This window comes from Cebus imitator, unplaced genomic scaffold, assembly GCF_001604975.1.
Source record: "Cebus imitator isolate Cc_AM_T3 unplaced genomic scaffold, Cebus_imitator-1.0 Scaffold200, whole genome shotgun sequence".
Classification (NCBI taxonomy): domain Eukaryota; kingdom Metazoa; phylum Chordata; class Mammalia; order Primates; family Cebidae; genus Cebus; species Cebus imitator.
This window is the reverse complement of record NW_016107515.1, coordinates 39708-44583: the sequence shown is the minus strand read 5'-3', so window position 1 is coordinate 44583 and position 4876 is coordinate 39708. Positions and strand designations below refer to the sequence as shown.

The following is a 4876-nucleotide window of genomic DNA, read 5'->3' as shown; positions in this document are numbered from 1 at the left end:
AATCTGGCAGGATAAAACCCAGAGAAACACAAATCAATTCAGAGCCAGTGATTTCATTCACTTCGGAGCAAGATATAGTCATTAACAAACCTTGACGGAAAGGTCTCCTTTTGCCAAAACCTCATCCTTTCCAAGACAACGGAAGAGGGAAAGGTGGGGATCCAATGTAATTCACTAGTAAACACCTTCAGAGGGCAGAGCCTCATGCTAGGAGGTAAACCTGGCTGCCCCCTGACCCCAGGGAACTGCCCAGTAGAGATGAACATGTCTGTGTCCAGACAGCAGTGTAACAATGGAAGGGCTGGTCATCTGCTGGAGCTTTTTCAAATATCATATTACAAGAGAGGATGGTCTGTGATGTATTCTGGGGAGATTTAATGCATGAATCTCATGGGAACAAGTCAGGGAACTTGGCTCAAACTTCCCAAGCTAGTTTTTCTCTGTTTCAATTTTAAATTCTAGTTGATGTGGAAAATTAGAATGTGGTATGTGTTAGATTAAAAAAAATTATAATCCTGGTACTCACTGTGCAGTAGGGGAAATACTCATTCCTTCACTGGGCATTGAGGCCCTACTATGTAGTTGGTATTGTGGAGGCTACAGAGGAGAGATTTACGCCTTTACTTTCCTCTTAGGTATCTACATATAGCTATCTATTAATTTTGTGTACAAAAGTATTGTTTTAGTGACTGTTAACCTGCTAAAGTCTCTGTACTTGCTAAAGTTATCTGTACTTGCCATTTAGTCCACAGTACATCTTCCAAATGATGCAATTTAATAATTATTCATTAACTGAATAGTTAATTCTTTTTTTTTTTTTATAAAGACGGGGCTTCACCATGTTGGTCAGGCTGGTCTTGAACTCCCGACCTCAGGTGATCCGCCTGCCTAGGCCTCCAAAGTGCTTGGATTACAGGCGTGAGCCGCCACGCCCAGCCATGAATAGTTAATTCTTAAACACTTAATAATTAAACTATTCATTAAGTGCCTAGTATATGCCAGGCACTATGATAAGTGCTTTATATGAATTATTTCACTTAGTTCTCACATCATTCCCAAAAGGTACTTACAGAGGAGGAAATTGAGCTTTACAGAGGTTAATTTGTGCTGCTTTACACGTGGTGAACAAGGATTCAAATCCAGGCTATTCATTCAACCAGTATATAGTGACTGCCTATGTACCAGGCATGAAAGGTAGAGGATAAACACTGCCAGTCCCTGCTTTCCTGATGATTAGGATCTGTGGCTTTTTGATTCCAAAGTCCATGGTTTTGGCAATGACACTAGACTATTTCTCTAAATCTGTGTAAAAGGGAGTACATTTTCAAAGGCGATTCCTCCTAATAGAACACTGGCACCCTGGGCAGGTGTCTTTATTCCCCAATCTTCCTTTCCCTGTACTTAAAAAATCAAATTTCGGTTGTGTGTTCAGATCATTCCGTGCCTTTAAGATGTATAAAAAGCATCTGGAAGAATAGGCTGTGACAAAAGACAAGGGCGTCAGCCCTAGCTAGCTCATTTACTAGCTGCCTGACCTCGGGCAAGTAACTCCTCTCAGCCTTAATTTTCCTGTCTGAAAAATGGATATATTACTACTGTATGTGCTTGCAGGGAAAACTCAGATGATAAGCCCACCATATAGTTCTCGTTAAAAGGACGCTGTGTCACGGAGTCTTGTTTGTCTAGGTGTTTCTGTAACAGTGACATTGCTTGTACAGTCGTATTTGTGCACTTTAAAAGTGTATGCAGTCTGTGTCTCGGAATACGTGCTAAATATTGAGTTGGTGAATGAATGAACGAACTACAAAAGGCAAGATTTGTCTCTAATTAAGACGTTCACATGGGGAGCCGTCCATTATCCAGGACATCGATACAATCCCCCCGCTAATCAAGTTAGCCACTTCAAGTTTCAGTGAACTTAAACTACAAAATGGGCAAATGAACACCTCAGGCCTCACAGCGCATTTTGAGATTTGATAAAACGCTGGATTTGAAGCCTTTGTAAAAGGAACATCCTCTCCCAACCTGGGCCTGCTGCCGGATATCGGAGACAGCCCACGCCCACACTGCGGAGGCCGGCGCCGAGCCCCCGCTCCGCCCTCTCTTCCTGGTTTTTCCTGGTGACCCGCCCCTCCGGCGACACGTGACAGGGGTGCCCGGCCGGACTCAGCCCCTGATTGGCCGGGCTGCGGAACGCCTCGCGATTGGCCCAAAGCCGGCGGGCCCCCGCCTCCCTCCTCCTCCTCGCCGCGGCCCACGTGAGGGGGGCGAGTCACGCGATTTCCGGGAACCCGTCAGGAAGGACATAAACAAAACAAACCCGAGGCAGCATGGAGAGGGGCCGTGGCCCCTGCAGCGGAACCGGACCGAGTCCCTGAGCCGCCCCCACACCCACAGGTGAGCGCCGTCTCCCGCTGCCTGGAGTCCCCAGGGGCCTGGGCTTAGAGGACGAGCGGAGTAGGGGGCGGAGGGCCGCTTGTCTAGGAGGCAGCAGCGCCGAGGCTCTGGGCTGGGCCGGCGCGGGGCGGGGGCTGGGACCACGGCCGAGTGCGAGGGCGCGCGGGTCGCGGGCCACCGCCTGCAGGTCTCGGGGGCTCCACTCCCCTCCCCCACTCCCGGCCCGGGACGGTTACATAAAAGCGCGGGGCGGCGGTATATGGGACTCGCGGGGAGGCAGCAGGCTAGGCCGAGGGCGGGCAGCGCCGGGCGTCCGTCTTGCCGGGCCGCCCGGCCCTTCCCCGCTGCCTCGGAGCCCCGGGCCGCTGCTGCCGGCAGTCGGCCTGTCAGAGAAGAGAGCGGGTGGGAGGGGCCCGGGAAGGGAGGGGAGGCGAGGCTGGCGGGGGAGGAGGGGAAAGAGGGGCGTGTGAGGAAGGGCCGGGGCCGCGGAGGTTGGAGCCAGGCTGGCAGGAGACTAGGAGGCGCGGGCTGGAGCTAGGGGGGTCAGAGCAGGGGTGTCTCGGGGGGTAGCTGCTCCCCCTTCTGTCCCCGCCTCAGAGGCGACGGGCGAGAGGGGCCTCCCTCCCGGGATTTGTTTATATGTCTTCTCAAAGCAGCTTGAAGCGGCTCAGGGGCGGAGCCCTCAGAGCTGAGTGGCAGGCTCTGCTGTCCAATGAAGCGGGCGGACGGACGCCACTGCACCAATGGGCTCCGGGGAGGCGGTGCTGCGGGCCCCCAACTAGTTAGGCTGTGCCGGAGGTGGGCCGGGCGGGGCGGCCATGTTAGATGGGAGGGGACCAGTGGTGGTGGGTCACTGAGAAGGGAGGAGACAGGGCAAAGGGCGAGGGAGCCGGGCCGGGGGTGTTTCGGGTGTCCGAAGGCGAGTCCGATCGGACCAGGAAGTAGCTCAGGGGAGCCTGACCCAGACTCGCCTTTCTCCTCACACGAGCTGAGGAGGCAGGGAAGTACCGAGGGTAGTCAAGCCTCCCCTGGGGGTGGTTCCTGGGACTAGATGGAGCTCAGTCTCTGGATTCTCCCCCTTTCTCGGCCTTACGCTTCCTGACAAACCTGGCCGCCAAACCCTGTAATCGCTCTCCTTTAACCCAAGAAAGCAAATCTTTCTGCTATTTCTGAGCTGGCTTGAGCCTTAAGACTACCTTAAGGAGGTACTTGGTTAATTAGCGGTCTGAATTTCTGTACTGGGCCTGAGATAAGAGACAGGCAGTGAAGGGGAAGTTTTGCTTTTCTGAATTTTGTAAAAGAAAACGGGACTAGAAAAGCCGAGAAACTTGAGGGCTGGGCGGGGTTTCTATTTTTTTTTTCCAGTCAAGATGCCTTTTAAAGATTAGGCCCGGTGCTTGTCCTAGTCTTAATAGTAATTTGCCCGTCTTGTTCACATGAGTTAGTAGCCCACATTAATAAGCTTCTTGAGAAAACTGAGCCCAGAGAAAGTTATTTAGGTTCGAAGGTTCTTTAGGACTTTCTCCAGCGAATACCTTGCAGGTGAAAAACAGGATCAAGGCTTGGCATTTCTTTTTTTAAAAAAGCAGAAAACGAGACTTCTATATAAATCTGGTGATCTGTCGTAAACTGGTTGTCACTTGATTGAACTTTCAATTATCTTTAATCTTTTAATCCAAAATAGCTAGGGTATACACCAGAGGCAGGGGGAAATGGTATGAATGATTCGAAAATCACTTATTCTGTTCTAATTGTATCATGATTTTTTTCCTTTTGGCCTTGTTAAATGCTTAGATTTGTGTTAGCACTGGATTACAACCTGTGGCTCTATTGGTATTGTCAAGGTTACCAAGCTATTGATGCATCTTTGGTTAAGCATTTAGGCGTAGGAACATGCCTTAGATAGATCATGCAGGGGCTAATGAAGAGTTAGCTGTATTAAGAATTTGAATTATCTTCTATTTTATTAGCTGGAGAAAAAGAGTAATTGGCAAATGATACATCAATTTTTTTTTTTTTTTTTTTTGATGGTGTCTCCCTCTGTCACCCAGGCTGGAATTCAGTGGTAAGATCTCGGCTCACTGCAGCTTCCACCTCCCAGGTTCAAGCGATTCTCTGCCTCAGCCTCCCAAGTAGCCGAGATTACAGGCGTGTGCCACCACACCTGGCTAATTTTTGTATTTTAGTAGAGACGGGGTTTCACTGTGTTGGCCAGGCTAGTCTCAAACATCTGGCCTCTGGATCGCCTACTTTGGCCTCCCAAAGTGCTGGGATTACAGGAGTGAGCCACTTCACCCGGCCTGATTGATCAATTTTTGTAGTACTTTGGCATGACTGACTCAGTTCCGTTAATAATGATACATAAAAACATAATCCCTGATTATTTGATAAACTTGAGTTCTTAAGTATAAATTTTGCGGTAAAAAATAGTATTAGTTTATCAGTTTTTATTTTTCTTCCTTTTTTTTTTTTTTTTTTT

General features: G+C 49.5%; 1 protein-coding gene across 5 annotated transcripts in view; it reads left to right on the top strand.

The window, feature by feature from the left end:
* The first annotated feature begins 2255 nt into the window (after window positions 1-2255).
* LOC108317300 (CREB3 regulatory factor) overlaps window positions 2256-4876 on the top strand; it is a 37806-nt gene continuing 35185 nt past the window's right edge. For 4 of the 5 annotated variants that reach the window (XM_037745415.1, XM_017547652.2, XM_017547654.2 and 1 more), the window contains exon 1: window positions 2256-2397. The gene's annotated coding sequence lies outside the window, so the exon portion shown is untranslated. The remainder of the gene's footprint in view (window positions 2398-4876) is intronic. The other variant, XM_037745416.1, reaches the window with a different exon arrangement.